The sequence below is a fragment of the Calidris pugnax genome, unplaced genomic scaffold (genome assembly GCF_001431845.1).
Source record: "Calidris pugnax isolate Ruff unplaced genomic scaffold, ASM143184v1 scaffold178, whole genome shotgun sequence".
Classification (NCBI taxonomy): Eukaryota; Metazoa; Chordata; class Aves; order Charadriiformes; family Scolopacidae; genus Calidris; species Calidris pugnax.
In genome coordinates this window covers 1,738,539-1,757,710 of record NW_015090986.1, presented here as the reverse complement: position 1 = coordinate 1,757,710, position 19,172 = coordinate 1,738,539, and the positions used below count along the sequence as shown (strand labels likewise).

At 39.2% G+C, this 19,172-nt stretch overlaps 1 protein-coding gene across 6 annotated transcripts in view; it reads left to right on the top strand.

Moving 5' to 3' along the window:
* PRLR (prolactin receptor) overlaps positions 1-19,172 on the top strand; it is a 164,401-nt gene that overhangs the window by 99,429 nt on the left and 45,800 nt on the right. Inside the window, exon 1 of one of the 6 annotated variants that reach the window (XM_014953987.1) lies at positions 10,567-10,667. The exons of the other annotated variants lie outside the window; for them this stretch is intronic. The gene's annotated coding sequence lies outside the window, so the exon portion shown is untranslated. Of the gene's footprint in view, positions 1-10,566; positions 10,668-19,172 lie in introns of those variants that run through there. 6 annotated transcript variants of the gene reach the window in all.

Below are 19,172 nucleotides of genomic sequence, written 5' to 3'. Positions count from 1 at the left end.
CTGGGTTTGACGCTGTGGCTGAGTTAAGCTAGAAAATGCTTTTCTAAAAGGGGAGGTCCTGCCTCCCCCCTCCTCCCTCTGCCCCTTTATTCCTACCCACCAGAGAGCCCTACTTCCTCTGCACCATCTTTGATGCTCACTGGGCCTTTTATGAAGCTGATTTTATTTGCTAACCTGACAGAGGTTTTTTTTGTCAAGATAGTTGTTTGTCAGGTTGGAGCTCAGCTGGCACATGGAGAAGAGGGATCACGTGTCCAGGAGAAAGGAGAGTGAGGACAGTGAGACCTCCCCACTTCATTGATCTGCTCAGCCATATTGTCAAAATGCCCCAGCTGTGCTCTCAAACATATAATATGCTGCCCAGAAAGAAACTGCCCAGGTAGAGACAAAAGCTTGTAATTGTGTCAGAAATATGTGTGTTCATAATTTGTGAAAGGCCTCAGCCCTGCAATACCTGAATAAGCCTAGTGATGGTAGCCAGGTTCAGCCATGAGCCCAGGTAGCCAGACAAGTCCATAGGGATGAGGAAGGTTGGGAATCAGGCCAGGAGCTCAAGTTCAAACTCAGGGTCAGTGTCCAGTTGAGTGAGGTGCCTGGCCCAGCAGAGGCACAGCTGCAGCAATTAGCATATACAGGACAATGACATGGTTAATGAATGATGAATAAGTCATTAAAACATTTAAAGAAAAAGCTTGTCTAAAACCAGCTTACATTTATAATGTTCTGGCCTTACAAGAAGAGTGTACTTGTCATCGTAATACAGTGGAATTGTTCTCTTAAGTAAATTGAAATAATATACTTGGTCTTTTGAAATATCTTTGGGTGATCAGAGCTCTCTAGTGACTTAGTTTTACAGGAGATTTTCTTATATTTATTCTTCTTTAACCTATCAAAACTGTATTTGGTCTGCATTAAATAAGAACAGAGTTTTAAAACCCACTGTTGTCACTTAATAAATAATTGTGTGGCTGTCCATCAGCAGTCTTGAACTAGTCTTACAGAATATCACTGATGTAATTCTTCCCTCATGCTGCCTGCTGTCCCGAGTTCAGTAAGATTGTTTCCAGAACAACATTCTGTTTCAGTATTCTGCAAGTCAGTCAAGGCCAGATTATCATGGGAGAGTAAAAAGGTTGTATTTGAGTCATTCTTAGCAATCTATGTGTGTAGGTAATTAATCTTTTTTCCCTACAGTTAGAAGACACCTGATACCCTGGTACAGAAGAATAAAATCAAAATATGTCTATAAGGAAGAAATATTTTGGATGTTTCATAATTTTTAAAAGTTTATAAAATTAGTATCTTTAAGGAGAAATAATATGTAAATATGGGCAGTTGAAAGGAGTTCACTTCTCTATATTTAGCTGTACAAACTGGTATCTTATTGCTTTAGTCATTCAGTTCTGTTTTAAAATTATGTCACTTGCTAGAGGTAGAACAGTGAAACTAGATTAGCAGTGGCTGCTTTAATTTGATCAGACAGTTTAAATGAAATTTAAAACACAGATCCACTTTTCTGTTATGCTTCTAAAGATGAAAACATATTTGCCTCTTCAAATTCACTGTCCCTATGTAGGAGATTTGAATGTATGGGCAAAGGTAGCTTCTGATATTCTGAGTTTTGTAAGACTACTGTTTATGCAGAACTTAAATTTACAAGACCTCCCGAGTGTCCTGAAAGTGTCTGCCCTGATTTGTATAGGAGTACCTCTAATTAGAGGTATGCTAGCCTGTACGTGTTTTTCTGCAGTTTTCTCTCTGTTCCTTTTCTCCCTCATGTAAGTAACAATTAAAGGGTTTTGATCATTGTCTTTCATTGTCTAACTCAACTCACTCCAGTCCACAGTGATGAAATAACTTCTTATCACTTCGAAGTATGAAATCTTTGATTTTGCTTTTGTCAGTTAGGATAGACAACTTCAAAGTGTGAAACATCTTTCATAATCTTTATAAACGCTTTAAGATAAAGCTAATGTCTGTGGGGATCTGGAACAGCATGATCAAGATCAGATTTATTCTGTATTACAGTACTAACAACAAGAAAGGGGGCCTTATTCTATGATTCTTTCTAAAGAAAAAAAAAAAGGTCCTTTCTAAAGCAGTTGCAAATATCTACTGATTGCTGCCGTCCCCTAAAGTCACAATCAGATTTGACACGAGTTTATCAGCATTAACCCTTGCCATGCCTGCTACTGGTTCTCTTTCCTACGTGTAAGTATGAGGTGTCCCGGTTTTCGGTTTTTATTGTGTCAGGAAAAAAGGGTGATACATAGAGGACTGCTAAACAATGATCTAAGAAGAATGTCACAACTTTATTAATACTTCATATGTTTAATCTGTGAAGTGCATTTATTGTAGATTGGGTTTTAAGAACTTATTGTGAGTATGCATTCATCAGGCTTTACAGGAACTGTGAGAAGAATAAACCTGGAGACAATTAAGTGTCTTCTGAAATTAACACCTACCAACTAAGCATTTGAGGATCATACTCACTTCATAGTAATGCACTTCCAGAATTCTGGCAGAATGACATAGTTGTATAGTCATATCTGGCAACTAAATAAGAAATAAGAGCAGTAAGTAAAAAAAACTTTTTTGATTGAGAAATCAGGAGGGTGTACTTGTCAGGCGATGTTCTTATGGAACAGTCTCAGGTCATGGGAGAGTATCTGAAAGCAGCTGAAGACTTCCCCAGCTCTCAGGGAATGGTGGGGCTTAGATAAAGCAAGTGTGTAAATGGACTTTTTAAGATGGGACAACCCAAGAGATAATAGCTTGGTCTAAAGAAGCTGTCTAGGCATGTCTCACCAAAGCCATCGCTTTTAGAGGATGCAGATGCTGTCTCAATGCTTAAAAGGAAAAGCTGAAGCCATGGAAAGACTTACTTACCTTTTACTTGAAATCAAAGCCTCCTCCTGTACTTGAGCATGCTGTTTCAGTTAAGTGGATAACACTGGTTTCATTTTGCTAACACTGTTGGGTTTTTTTGTTAACCCAGGCTGCTATTTACTAGTTTTGAGATATTTGCTTGGTTTTGATATAAATTTATTTTGGGGGAATGCTTTGATAATTAGACTTGCTATTTGCTATCCCTGTAGCTCAGGACTTTAATTTTCTTAATTAAATCCTTCTCTATCAAAATCTTGTTAGTAATGACTACTGCACATCTTTACAAAATGTTGTGCTTAGGTTGTGTACTGTAGAAAGGAAATTAGGCATCAATTTCCCTAAGGAGATCATCGTTCCACTGGGCCTAGAACCTGCTCCTTGTATTTGGTAACAAATATGTTGGTTCCACCAGCCAGGCCTTACATGTGCCTCTCTCTACTGCCTGACCTCCCAGGGCTGATGCTGGCAGTTAATGGTTTTTGAGACAACTGCTACATCGTTTGGGATCTAAGCTGTTTAGAGATGCGTAGGCACCTCCAGAGTTCATCAGCTCTGTCTAAACAGGACAGGGGCCTTTGAGCATGCCGTGGCTTAACCTCAGCCAGCAGCTAAGCACCACGTAACCCCTTGCTCACTCCCCACCAGTGGGACTGGGGGAAGAGAACCAGAAGAGTAAAAGTGAGAGAGCTTCTGGGTTGAGATAGAGGTAGTTTTATAGCTAAAGCAAAAGCTACTCCAGAGATCTTGCATTATTGTGAGGAAGATTCACCCAGCACTTTCCTCCCTTGTACTACATGTGCTTCATAATCTCAGCACATAAGCCTGTTGTATGGGGTGCCCTACTTACTGCCTTAAATGTCCACATTTAATTATTTTTTTTTTTGTGTCAACAAGTTGACACATGTGAAACTGGAAAAGGATGAGATGCAGGCTGGCTGAATGCACAATCACATAGTTTCCCTATTGTTGTGGCTCTGAGAAGTATCACTCAGCAATGCAAAATTGTTCTCTGTCCATTTCACAGAGAACACACGAGAACAGTAGAATGATGGCAACACTGAGGTCAGATTAGCATCATCTGTGGACAGAGTGCATCATTCTTCAGGTGTTGGACTATTAGAAATGGGATACTAACTTCAGGATGTGGAAGACCATTCTGGGCCTTATTTCATTAATTCATAATTAGCAATTCTGCCTTTTCAGAACTGTTCCTGAGTGTCCATACTGATCTGGAAGTGAGGAGGTATCATTTGGCCACAACATACTCATGAAAGATTTGGGGCTATTTTACCATTTGCAAGCTCTGTTCCTGTAACTGTTCCTGTACCAAACGTGCTCAAGACCATCCATTAACTGTTCATTTCTTTGGCCATTGCTGTCCTGACACCACTGCTGCTTTCCATGATGTGACATGACCAGCTGGGCCAGAGGTTTTGTTGAGAAATATATAACTATAGGTGTTCTCTGGAGAACATCATACTCTGACAACTTACAAGCTACTTGAAGCAATTCAGCTTTATTGTATACTTTGTGAAACACTGTGATTCACATATTTCAGGCCTTCAGAGTCTCCCTCTAGGCCGTAATGTTAACCTGTTCCCATGCAGAGATTTACAGTCAAGACATGAATGTTTTGACCTAGATTATTACTGCTTATGCCCAGCTCTGCTGCCATATGGTGTGTTCCCCTCTTCTGATGACAGCTTCTTATCAGATACCTACTGGGTGCATTATCAGGTGGTTTAAGGCCTACTACTATTGTCCATAAAATCAGCTTAATACAAGCCTGGATGAAATTGTTGGAAGGCAGCTGAATACTTTGCAGTCCATGAAAGAACAGTAAAGAGCAATGGCCCTTACTGTTTGTGTCTCCAGGCCCACATCTAAGCTGTTGCCAAGCCTGGGACTGACTTTTCTTACAAAGCCAAGAAAAGATCTTGCTTAAGTTTCCCAGTACCATAACTGTTCTTGCCTTTTCTTTTACCTAGTCTTGAGAGTCTAAATCTACTCCCTTCACCCCTTGCAGACTCTTCTTCTTTCATCTTCCTCCTTATCCCGTATTTTCATAGCTATATAGAGCAAAGAGGTTAAGCCAGCCATCCAGAACAGACTTCGCAGCACTCGCATCAGAAATGTTAGTGGACGTATTAGGTGTAGGTGTCAAGGTCTTGGCATCAGGGGGCTGTAGGGGCAACATCTTTGAGAAATGGTCAGGGACTGGCTCATGCACACACAGCTAGTTCCACAGCAGACCCACCAGAGGACACAACTGACCCTATCAGTGAGGCTGGTGGCACCTCTGTGAAAGCATGTTTAATAAAGGGTAAAAAGTTCCATGGCAATGAGAGGGGAGTGAGGAAAAAAGTGTGAGAAACAATAGTGTAAGAAATAATAGTGTGAACACCCAGGTCAGAGAAGAGGGAAGGAGATGCTCCAAGTGTCAGAACAGTTATTCCCTTGCAGCTCATGGAAGAGACCACAGTGGCACAGATACCCACACTGTAGCCAGTGGGAATACCATGCTGGAACAGGTTGGCATTTCCTGAAGGAACTGCAGCCTGTGGAGGAGCCCACACAGGAACAGGTTCTTCTGACAGGAACTGTGGCCCTTGGCGGACCCACATGGGAGCAGATTTTTTTCCTGAAGGACTGAAGCCTGTGGAGAGGACCCACACTGCAGCAGTTCTTCAGAGAGCCCCTGAAGCAGGGGTGTAGTATAGGGAAAAAGCATGAGGAGGAATGAGTCACAGAGATGAAGTAGTGTGTACTGACCATAATCCTCTGCTCCCCAATCCCCCCCGGACCACTGGTGGGGAGTAAAGGAGTTATGTGCCCAGTTCTGGTTCCCCCAGTTCAAGAAAGACAGGGAACTACTAGAAAGAATCCAGCAGAGGGCTACGGAGATGATCAAGTGAATGGAGCACCTCTTTTATGAGGAAAGGCTGAGACATATGAATCTGTGTAGCCTAGAGAAGAGAGGACTGAGAGGAGACCTCATCAATGCTTATACATATCTAAAGAGCAGGTGTCAAAAGGATGGGGTCAGGCTCTTCTTAGTGCCTGATGACAGGAGAAGGGGCAACAGACACAAGCTTCAACACAGGAAGTTCCGTCTGAACATGTGGAAAAACTTCTTTAGTTTGAGGGTGACATAGCTCTGGAACCGGCTGCCCAGAGAAGTTGTGGAGTCCCCTTCTCTGGAGATATTCAAAACCCATCTGGATACATTCCTGTGCAGCCTGCTCTAGGTGAACCTGCTTTGGCAAGGGGGTTGGACTAGATAATCTCTGAAGGTCCCTTCCAACCCTTACAATTCTGTGATTCTGTGATTCTGTGAGTCAGGAATGAAGGACTGAAGTTGAGACTGGGAAAAAGGCATGTGGGGAAGAGGTGGTGTATTAATTTTGTCTTTGCTTCTTTTCACAATCCAAATCTGATTTGTCGGCAATACATTAAATTAATTTTCCCTGGGTTTAATCTGTTTCACTCAAGATGGTAATTGGTAGATAACATCCCTGTCTTTTTCTCAATCTACAAAGGTTTTTACTCTTTCTTTTTTTTTTTTTGTCTCCTGTCTTGTTGAAGAGGAGGGCAAGAGTAGCTGCATGGCTGTTTGGCAGCTGACCAAGGTCAACCCAGCATGGTTTAAAAAAAAGAAAGCTTTTTCCTGGGTGTTATTTCAGCCTTCTATGACAAGACAGAGGACTTGCTTGGATTTTACACTGGTACTTAGACAGCCTTAATTTGTGTATAAGCTCAGAAAATGCTCTGGCCAAGGCACACTGTGATAGGCCACACAGGACATTTGGCTGTACCTCAATGAGATTTTACCTCCAGTAGCTTGTGCTAGCAGGGCTTTTCCCCCCTTCTTTTTTTTTTTTTTCTTTTTTTTTCTTTTTTTTTCTATAATTCATTTTTATTGCTGCCCAGACTTTTCTTGCTTGTGTGTTGCTTTTCTGTCAAGGGCAAATGAGCATCTTGCGTGAAAGCTGACACGCAGTAGTGACCCAGAAATGACATCTGTATTTTCCCTTTTCCAGTCCTTATGTTGTGTAACATAAGGCTCAGGCAGGAACTCTGCTGTCCTGTACCTTCTTTCTCTGCTATTTCTAGAATATGCAGTTGGTGCTGCTATGTCTTCTACAGAACACTGCAGGCCTGCCTTTAATTCAGCTCACGATGCACTCGCCCAAAGATAGGGGTCCGTTTGCTGGGCAATATGGTAGTAGTGTTTGAGGGAAGAGATTTTGCTTGCATCCTGGAATGCCTTACAAGAAAAGATAGCATGATATGTCGGGGTCCCTGGCCTCCATCTGTAATATTTTTTTGGAAAAAACACGGGGCAAGGCTGCCAGTCTTTGTTGATCTAATCAGAATCCTACATTTGGCCAGAACATCCATGACAGCCTTGCATGTGTCCACTTGCTAGCACACGTGCTTTTCTTTAGTGGCTTGAAGCACACTCAGCAAGCGTTGCAATGGAGGTTTTGCTGCAAAAGCCTGACTAGTCATGGCATTCAGCTTCTGTCCTGGTTTCAGGACTGTCCCCCACCCTTTGTGGCATCCTTAGGGACTCCTTCCAGAGCCATGATTTATTGCACTGTCTTGGGATCTCTGTCCTCTGTATTAGGTGATAAAGTAACATACTCACTGGAGTTCTGCTCCTTTTTGTGGTTGGCTAAATTTTGTCTGACAGATCCTTCAAGAAGGAAAGAGTTTTCTTTGTATGTGAGTCAAATAACAGGCTGGGTGGAGGCCAATAATTGATTGGTGTTGATATTCCCTGCCAGAAGGAGGAAGGGGTGTCCCAGCTGGCTGGATTTAGCTGGTAATTGTATCTTGTTGTTTCTGAATTGTAAACCTAGATGAGTCGATGGCTAGAGATTTTGTTGGAACAGTGGTGTACCATGGTAAAAGGATACCGACAGCTGTGTAAATAGAAATCTCCCTCTGAGGAGATACCTACAACATACCTTGATGGCCCCTTTTATTCTCTGGCACATGATGGTGATTCATGCATAGTTACAGGCTCCGTAGTTCTCCCCAAAGTGAAGGCATCTAACAATCTTTCTCCTCACTCCACTTCAGTTGTCCCTGTCTTCAGATTTCTGATAGTCATAGTTTCTTTACTTTTCTCCTACACTGGTGTCCCGTCCATTCGTGGCATATAGGCAGTGATGTCCATGTGGAATGTGACATTTTAAAAAACATGATCCTACCTGCACAAATGTAAGGAAGGTGCTATGCACCACCTGGATTCATGTTGCATTTGCCTTCAGCCCTGAAATGAAGTATTGCAGCATGTTCTCCATTGTGCAGAAGAATGTTGTGAAAGTATAGCAAGCATTGGGCACTCAAGAGGTTTCGCTGTTTGGAGCTCTTAGGGAGTGTCTTGAACATGCAGAAACTTGTCTCTCTTCTGAACGTGACTGCTAGAAACCCTCTGGTACTTCAGATGTAGAAAAAGACTGGGCATCCTCCATTGCTTACAGAATTTCTCCTCTTGCTGGCAGTACAAAATGTTCCCTTATTACATACTTATGAAACTCTCTTGTGTTTATACATAAGCAAAGAATTATATCCTTTTTGACAATGAGCAGCAGGCCTATCCACTCTATAGATTGTTTTACTGCTCTTCTTTCTTCTTTTTTTCTTAAATCAAAGCCTTATCCAGTCCCTCTGTAAGCTTCCATTTGAGCCTGACAGACTTAGTTCATTAATCTTTCTGCTGTGGTCTGGAAAACATCCACAGGCTCGTTCCCAGATGTTTTGTTCACTTTCTTATCCAAAATGTGCACCCTGTTGGTGAATCTAAAATTTTAACCCAATCATGGGTACTTTTTTTCACAGAGCCATTATAAACTGCATGTTTTCCAGATCCCTTGCAAACCCAATGCATAAATAGCTTCATGAAGTCATGAAATTTACCAACTTGAATTTTCCCAATTTGTCTGCTAGATTTGTACATCACCACCACTACCACTGCAAAAACACATACTGGTTTTATTTACAAATTAGTTGGTGTATCTGCAGGGAGTAGGAGCTTGCATTGGGGGACCAAGACTACTCTTAATGAAGGCACATGTATTTGCTGAGGAGGTCCACTGGAGCAAGTTCAGTGCCTCTATTTTGAAAGCCTTTCAAGCTTTCATTCCAACAGTAGCTCTTGTGCTCTGTGCAGCATCTGGTTTACAGGATTTCTGCGTGCCATAGTGTGGGCCACAAACATTGACTTCTTAGAAGTCTGAAGGAAAAAATCTAGGTTGTTTGCCTATGATCTAGAAGTGTGTTGTTCTGGCAACTAGACCCTGAGAAATACAGATATAATGTGTTAAAACCAGAAGACTCTTCTATTTTTAAATACTTAACTCTTATTTGTGCTGCTTATTACTTTGATTTACTTCCCTGGACTTCCAGAACAATGGAAACTATTTTAGAATGCTTTTAGACATCCTCGTCTCCTCCATCACAGCACCTCTGCTTGGTTTAATGTCTTTTAGAAAGCTGTACGTTCCAAGTAATGGGTAAATGATATATGACATGCTATTCCATCTTCTTGGTTGCTGTAGCAACATCACACTAAACTACGCATTAGTCAATAGTCCAGGCCAGCAACTGTCTTGTTTCTAACGCATGGTTTACACATTATGAAGACTATTAGAAACAAATGCTAAACCAGATAATTGACTATATAAGCAGTTCCAGTGGAGGAATGTGCATGAGAAAACATTACATTGATTTGGGTTAGAACTGAATCTGTCTATAAGTTCCATACATTAATCTTTTAAATTTCCCTCACCTCTTTGTCCATGCAATTACGTATACCATTTTTTATATGCATGCTGTGGGGAAAAAAAACCTATTTCAAAGACTGGTAAAAACCAAGAACTGGAAGTTCTTTGTGATGACCTATGTATCTCTATCCTATATTTGCGATACTCAGCCATATGGTGTTGTTGTATTTGCCATGGTCTTTTTGTTTGTGTATGTGATATGATGACACAGATTTTAGGAAAATCAAGTAGAGAGATTATATCTGAAAAACAGCTCTCAAAACATCATTCCATGAGAAATAACATGAGATTTTAACAAGGACTAGTCAGAAAATTGAAAATAAAATTTGAATGTTTGAGTAAGTCCTAGATAAGGGGTAATCTGTTTTCAATTTTGATATGAGCAAAAAGGGAACACCTTTTATATGTAAAGTTCTGAATTTATTTTTATTATAATAGAAAAGTCTAATCAAAGAAAATCCTTACTAGCCTAGATCTAACAGTTACAGAAAAGAAAAATATTACAGTGTTACAGATTTCAGAAGAAGTCTCACATATAATAATACAATGAAAATTTTTGTGTGCAAAAATTCCTAAGATTTACCTTTTTCTCTCTGCTCATCCTTTTGCTGCCTCTGTCTACTAAGGTCACCAATGCCAGTCTGCCTCCAACTGAAAGGAAGGGGGAGCATTGCAACAAACCACCAGTGCTCCAAGTCTTTCACTGAAAGGAGTGAAATGTTCATGCTGCGGCTACTTGCTGTTCTTTGCTGGGAGGAATATGACATTGGTGTTAATGGTTTCTTTGTTCTCTTCTTTAGGATACACTTTGAGCCATTTTTACATGTTTACTAATGTTCCGCACCTGGCTGTTTACACACTGGTCTGCCAGCTCACATTACAACGAAGTTTAATCGACTTGGTGGGTTTTATATATTTTGAATATTGTTCTTCACTACCTTCATTTTGCTGAGCTCAATGTAGGCATTCTGTAACTGGCCATTGGTGAGTTGTTTATAGCCCTTGGATTTCTAGTGTCAGCTTGTCCCCCTATTCTTATCAACCCGTGCCTGAACTCCTCTGCACTGTACCCTGTGTCCTCATTCTCAAGGCTTCTGCTATCAGACCAGCTTTGTATTCCTCTACACTGTATCATTATGCCATTATTAAATATCTCATCATATCAGAATGACTGTGTTACTACCGTATATAAAAAATATGGTTATACCATACAAAAAAGAGAAGTAAAATAAATTAGAAAAATTATTATTATGCCTAAAAAAGTGCTCCCTAAAGGTGCAGGTGGGCCAAGAAAAATTCAAAGGCCTGGCAAGCCTCAGTCTTGTGGACTTGCAAAGCCAGCATAGTCTGCACCTCATTGCTAGCAATGGCAATAGTGTGCTTATTGGGACACAGGGCTACAGGACAAGACAGCTTTACCTTTAGAGAAAAATGGAATTGAATTTGAGACACAAGTTGATCATGGATAACAGTATGACATGCATCAAAGTGCTGTGATTCAAAGTGTCTTTAAACACAATTAAAGAAATGTGAAGTCTCACATTAAATCAGTGTCTGGAAAACCATATACTGATAACTTGAACTGACATGAATTTTTCAGTTTGCTTGTCAAGTAAATGCAAGATAGCTATGGCAAATATTCAAAGCGTTGCCATTCTTGGGAAAAAAAAAAGTTGTTTTTCACTTGGTAAACCTTTACATCAATAATCCCTCCATAGTTAACTTTTGTGAATTACAGCCCATCAGAATGAGAAAGAGGTTGATGATTTGATCATAAAATAGCCAAAAAAAACTTGGTTAGCTTAAAAAGCTGCTTGAAATTCCGCTCTAATTAGCAAATACAGATTTATTTTCAAGAATTACCCTGAATATGTTGATATGGGTGCAGCCTTCACATGGTTTGTTTCTTAATTTCTGACTAATTGTTCTCTTTTCTTGCATCACATTTTTCTTCATGTTCAAAGATATATTCCTACTTACTAAGTGAGAATTATTCCAATTAAAGTTGGCACAAGTGGCAGTGAGATTAGGGGGATATTCTTTGTATTCTGTCAAACACTGTGATGTTGTTTTTCTTTAATCATGCAAGTTTTCCATGCATCCCATTTCATGCAAAACTTGTTAATTTGAGTTTTGTGGGGATTTTATATTTTTCCCTATGAAGCAGAAAACTGCTGGCTGGAAGTCAGATGTTTACTATATGTATATTAAGCTAATGCGAAATTCAGTGAAATTTCTCTATATATGCTGGTCTGAATGTGGAGAACACAGAGCAAAAGCATACGTGCAGATGGTATAGTGGGTAAAATGACTCAATATTTAACTTAGAGGACTGCTTGCCATATTTTTGTTACTGGTCCTTGTTAGAGATAAGATAATGGCTCAGAAGATCTTTTGTCTAACCAGTTAGAGAAAGTGCCGTGATTTACAAAAGAAAAATTTATGCAATTTCCCCCCATACACACTAGTATTCTCAAAGGACTGATTAAAACTGGATTAAAATCACTACTGCAGACTCTTTACATGTTAATTACAAAGTTCAGTTGATTTAATTGCCTATGCTGATGAACTGCTGGTGTCATTTCTGTATCCGACTTCTCCCAATGGAAAAAATAATGAGCTAGCATTCACAGACACTGAAAATACTGAACTAAAAATGAGAAATAAAACAAATCAATGCTTTCCACTATAAAAGCAAAAAATGAAGACACCAAAGTCTTTTGTTTTGGAATATGCTTTATTTCCTGAATCAAGATGGAGATCTTTTTCAGGATTCATGGAATATTTTAGTGCTGAATTTTTTTGGCATTAAAAGTGGATCCTGGCAATGTCATGGAAGAAATAAGTCTGTAATTAATAAATAGTTTTATCTTGGGTTTGAAGAAATGGAATATACGTGTTCACTGTAGATATTCCTAGTAATATTTTTTTTTCCTATTTCGTCCTGAGTTGCCATTTTTTATTCTCAGTACTACTGATTTTGACAGCAGTAGTTACTGTGGACAGTTTTGCAAGTTATGTAAGTAGCCTTACAGGCAACACAGGCAATGTCACTGTTACAGTATGCCCGAGCTCCACTATTCTGGAAGAGGAGTACTTCAAAGCTTCTTTTGTCAGAAGCAGTTGTAGTATTTCGGTTAATTGGGAAGGCAGCGGGCAAGAGGGAGAATCTGTACTCTTAATGTAGAATTAGGAAATAAATCTACTTCACTCTTTAAATATACTATTAATAAATAACAGTTGTTTTCTTGGGGGAAAAAGAGGGTGTGAGACAAACTCTAAGACATTTTAAAGATGTGTGAATTTCACCCAAGCAATATTGTAATTAAATGTTTCCTCCTTCAAATCTTCACCTTCATCTAAGATCAGATATGCTGATCTTGTGCCACACCAATCTTAATTACAAGTATTTTAGATAAGATCCATATTTTTCCTGGTAATCTCCTAATTAGATGATCAGGATAATCAAGCAGATAACTATTTAAAATTATGATTCAGAATGTCAGAGCGTTCTGATCAATCAATTTGCTTTAGGCAAGATAATAGAGAGTTTTCAGTAGATTTCATAATTAATTTGCTCCTGGATTTAAAAATAAGGTCCAGCAAGTTGGAGATGACTGCAAGCTTGTGAAAGGTGCCAGAAAGAAGCAGACAGAAGTTACTGTGCAAAGAACTGTATGTGTCTAGTTGGGCATGTTACCTTCAGATACGAAGAATCTTCTGAGCTATCTCCTGTGAAATTTCCAGGTATCTGTAGGTGCCTAGTGTGGCACTTACACAAAATCAAAGCATATACATCCATCATTTGCAAGATCTATCAGGTGCTTAATTTTGATTTTGAAAGTTCTCTAGGTGTTTAAGCTTAGGCGTGTGTGCCATTTGTGTAGCAAGAAATACTGGCCCTATTCAGCATGCTGAAAACATACCTGATTCATACCAACAGTGTAGGTTCTCTTTTCCCAGTTATAAAATATATTATTTATTTAGGAGTGCTCTTGACCCAAAGTAATTTCTTATCACATCCTTAAGGTTTGCAGATCAAACTTTGGGTCCTGTATGCAAATGTGTAACAATAATAGAGCTATCCCTCATGTAGCAGACTCCTTGGGCTCTCCCAGTGGCAGCCCCAGCAGCCTCACTAACCCATTGCTGGAGATGGGCAGCATTAACAGCAAGAGCTGCAGGAGAAGCTTGATCCATGTCTGGGTCCATCTGCTGAGTCTCTGTTGCCTTGCCTTTGCTGCAGCTCCTCCTCTACCATGCACAACCTGTACTACAGTGGAACAAAATCAACACGTGGGTTATAAAGTCCTCAAAACTTTTGGACAAGTGAAAACTGAAATTTATTATCCGGGCGTAAACCTAATTAATATCTCTTCCTTTTCAAGAGTGCGTGAGATTTGATTCGTCAGCCAACAAAAGCTCTTTGTTTCATGGGTATTTAAGAAGTGTTTGCTATTTTAATTGAAGCTCAGTTACATATTCTGTGTCAGTAGGTCCCAGTTCATCTCATATTTATAACCCTGCTTAAATAAAAGCAAGTTTAACTGGGTACTGATAGTTTCCAAGGATTTCAGGAAGATAAGGCATACAGTGACTCGAGTATTTTGTTTCTAATAATGCCTCCTTTATTTTTAAGTCTTTTTTTTCTCATAGCCATTTGCCCATGTTTTTTGCTCTTCTTTTACGTATGCCAGTTGTCTGTACAGAAAGCAAAAATGGTTGAAAGTTGTTATGTCATGACAATAAAACTGCAATACATTATGGCAAGCTTGTTCATTCATAGGTACTTTATGTGGTATTGTGTTCAACTGTTTGGCAAATGTCTAGATTCACAGCTGTAAGAGTTTCTGCATGAGAACAGCATTCCTCTGCATTAAAATAGTCTTCAGTGATTTATTGAGAAAAAATAGATTGACTTTTTCATGGCTTTTTTTTTGTATGATCAGTCTCAGTTATGAGTTTCAAATATGCCTTTGTCTACATCTGCTTTCTAGAAGTCTCTCCTAACTTACTTTCTTGGAAGCTTTCCTCACGGCTTCCTTAATTCAATCCGCTGTTTTGCTTTCAGCTTTATGTTTGTCTACGTGGTCTTTCGTACCCAACAGGGCCTTGGAATAACCCGGCCAGCCTGTTAGTTTCTCCTCCTTCTTACCTTGTTGGTTTGCATTATCCTGTGATGGGGCAGAGGTGTTTGCTTTACTCTAAAGGAGCTCAGACTAGTGAGAGCAGATGGCCACATGTTTGTGATCGAGTGGGGTTTCAGTGCATTTGTAGAGTCACAGCAGCAAAAGAAAATACTTTGTCACCTCATGGGTGCAGAATTTATTGTAAATATGCTTTACAGTCGGGGTGTACATAAATCTGAGGGCTTCTTTTCCTGGATATGTAAACCATTAACAGAAGAGTATGTGTGGTCAGTATTCAGCTTAGGTTTTAAGTAGTGCTTACTTTTACCTAAGCATGTGGTTACAGCAAAGCATAAGACTGGTAAGGGTTCAAATTCAGCAATATCTCATCTCTAAATGCAAAATACCTCTAATTTTGCATATGTATAGTAGTAGTTGTTGTTCAAAATATAAATACTTATTTTCCTTATAGACAAATCCAGCTACTGAAAAGCAGCTCGTGCACAGAATCTGCTTAAACTAATCTTATTTCCTGCTTCACCCTCTTCTCCTGGAGTCAGTCCACTCATGCCCTTTATTTCCTTAAACAGAGTTTAAGCGGCTTGTCCTCACCCTTGAAGACTATACAAAGTCACTGCAGTTACTCATACAACCCCTCCCTAACCCATGGCTCCACTCCCCTCCTCTTTTGTACTATCATGTGTCAAGGTTATTGTTCTGTGCCTATTCCTATCAAATGCATTTAGGTCAATGTAAACTTTGTTTTTCTTCTTTCCTTCCCCAGTGTAAAAAATGTTTGAGGGACAAGTGAATACTTGATCTGGCCGGGACAGCCAGTGAAGGCTTGAATTTATAATCTGAGTTTTGTGATAGTCAGGTTTACTTCTTTCACAGAGTTTTCTATGGAAGAATCAATCTCCCCATTCTTGGCTCCCAAGAATACCTTTATCAACACTTATTACTTCCAGAAATTCTCCCAAACCCCTTCCTAATTTGCAATTTTCTGCTTGATCATTCTTAGCTTGTAAGGCATTAGCCATAGGAATGCATCTTAAACTGCAATTTGAAAAATAGCATGTAAAAATGCAATGCTATATGAATTATTTTTAGTAGTAGCTTGTTTAAGAGTATTATGTATTGCAAAATTACTTTGCATTTGTTCATTTTAATCCTTAAAAATCATCTAACTATACATCATCTTAAAAAAAAGAGTGAAAAAAAAGGTAATGAAGCAAATATTTTTCAAAGGAAAGGATGGTTTTTTTATGTTTTATGATCTTTAAGGTCCCTTCCAGCTCTAACCATTCTATGATTCCATGATTCCACTACTGGAGCCCTGCTGCATTATTGTATTAGAGTCTTTCTGAACCCATTTGCAGACTTCTTCCACATAAACAGTATGGGTTTAATTAAAATAAAGATGTTACGTTTCCTGTGATCTAGGATATGTTCTAAGTCAAAGTGCAACTTTTCCGGTTTTTCTCTAGTATTCACAAGCTACTTATACCATATACAAGTGTTGCATCAGAAAAAGGGCATTGCACTTCCCTTACAAGTAAAAGAATCCACCAACATCAGCAAAACTTTCAAGGCTTATTCCCATATAAGCACAAGCAAAAAAAAAAAAAAGTGGGAAAGCGTATTGGAATCTAAAAACCTTTTTGTATATTCTGTTGCTGAGTAAAGGCAAGATGCTGCCTTTTCTCTATGTATAAAACTTTCTCGTATCCTTCCTTGAGGAAGGAGTTTCAGTCTCTTGCCACAGTAAAGAGAATACTGTATGTGCTCCCCGGGCCATGAGTAGGTATATTGACCCTTAGGATCTCAGGGACTAAGAATAATGAGGTGATAATTAGTTACTGATGTAACTGCATTCATTTCAACAGTTTAAAACCTAAACATTTGTTGTCTAGTTATCTTACTTAACAAGTAAAAAATCTTTCTCAAATAAGTTCCATTTTTCCTGTGCAGGTCAGTTTAATGAAATGCTAATACTACCCAGTAGAATGTCTCTAATTCTGCAGCTGTAGGTTTAAATGAGCATCTGCAGAATATCTCCATCTGTGGGGAAGGAGACAGTGGCATTAAAAGGAATGGGCTACACCTGGGAACATGCAGCTCTTACGAAAATGACAATGAAAAATGAATTCCCACCTAGACTAATCTTATTCCCACCTATATTAATCTTTTTCATCTGAACAATAGGCAGTTGCAGCAAGCTAATCTAGTTCTAATCTTGCCAATTTCAAGAAGTACTTTTTCCATAGGTATGAAATGTTCTTGAATCATTTCTTATGCACAACATTGTTTTAGCAGTGAGCTTGCTTATTCTTGTGTTATTTTTGTAGTGTTGATCCCAAACTGGCTAGGGAAGGCTGATAATATGTGCTTTTCTGAGCCTACAGTGAAATCCATAATTTCAACACTGTTCTATTATCAGCCATTTCTCCTGAGAGCACGAGAACCCACAGACTAGTTCACATTCTGTGTTGAACTCCTGGTACTGGCTACCCTACCTCCCTATTTAGAACACCTAGTTTAGAACTGCACAATGTAACAAGGCTAATAGTTAAGTCAAAACAACGTGGTAATTATCTCACATATATCTTTTTTTAATATTTTCATGGAGTTTAAGTCACATTTAGCCAATGTGACTGAGGGAACTCCAGTTCCTGTTTTATAGTTTTCATTTGCTTGGAAGAGGGAGAAAGGTTCACAGACATTATAAAATGAACATGCAGTTACTGCATCAGAAGATCAGCTTGAAATTCAGATAAATGCTCTATGAGAGTAAAAGTTTTGGATTACAGAGAATGACAATAGGACATTAAAGCTATAAACAGAAAAGAAAACATGGGCCTGCATTTTCCTGATGGCAGTCTTCCAGTACCTGCAGGGAAGATACTTAGAAGATGAGGCCAGGTTCTTGCTGCAGTGCATGGTAGGAGGACTAAAGACAACAGGTCTTTGTAGCAAGAGAGGTTCAAACTGAATATAGGGTAGCATTTGTTCACCCTAGGAACAATCAGAGATTTTTAAGCAATGAATGGATAAACCCAGAACAAACCAGTCTGGTCTCACTGCTTTCAGCAGAGGACGGATTAGAGATGGATCCTCAAGCTCCTTTCCAACCTGGATTATTCTTTGATTTTATAGTTCTTCACTGTTCTACTTCACTTTAATAGGTCCTGTGAAATTCAGGTGACCTTCATGGGTTTTCTACTGCTTTTGTTTTCCGTTTTTGTGGCATTTCTTACAATATGCTTCCATACAGACACATTGTCTGTTTCTGTGTGCAGCATTTCCTGAATTTAATGATTCCTGTGTGCAAGTCCCACACAATTACCTCTGCTTTTTTTAATTGATCACTAGCAGTGCCCCCAGTAGGAAGTAAAACTTCAGGAGCTTATACTTAACTGGTCTTTGTAGTCTTAGCAGTAAGACTGACCTGCTACATCTAGCTCAGTGTAATTAACACATGCAAGAGAATATGTGGTTACTGTGCTTCCTAACCATAAACATAGAGGATTTCTTTACTGTGTACTAGGCAGCTCCAAATGTTCACTAAATTTCATGGAGTTCTAAACAAACATATTGTATTTGGTTTTCCACTTTCCTAACTTACACAGCTGTTGTATGTTTAGAGTTAAGGTCAACTAGCTTTTTTGGCTTTCTTACTTATGTTCAGGCAAATACGATTGATTTGTTCTTCAGGACTGTTTTTAGAACATTTCTTTTGAATGGAAAGTTAAACATGTCAAATTTGACAAGCAGAAATAGTTGGCTAATTTCAGTCTCGAAGGATGGTGATTCCACAAGCACTCCTATGCAAGCTTTCACTATTTAATATGCAGCTTGTGAAATATCAATTAAACAGCTACTTGATTTTGCTCCTTAAAAAATTGCAAAAGACAAGTTGCTTTGTCCCTTTCCCCCTACAACTGTCTTCTCTTCTTCCTTAATCTCCCCTCCCTTCTGCATGCACACATGTAGAGACACACATGACAGCAAAACCAGAAGTTTTCCTTTTATCTGTCTTCCATAATTCTTTTGACTACTGAATCATGTCTTCTCTATGCTTTCTCTGCAGGGGTCTACTCTTGATCCTTTTCCATTATCCTCCCGCATCTTATTCTGCATGTCATCTGAATCAACAACTCCATCTATCTTCTCTGTGGTGATTACCCATTAAACTACATCTCCAAACCTTTCTTTTTGCCTTTTGTCCAAAGAAAAATACTGGCCTGTCTGTGACTTTTCTCTGTGAATTTGTCACCAGCAGAGCAAGCTAGGCAGGGTCGAGGACAGTTCCTGATCAGTTGGCCAAATCCTTTGCTTCTCATGTTCTTCCTTAACTACC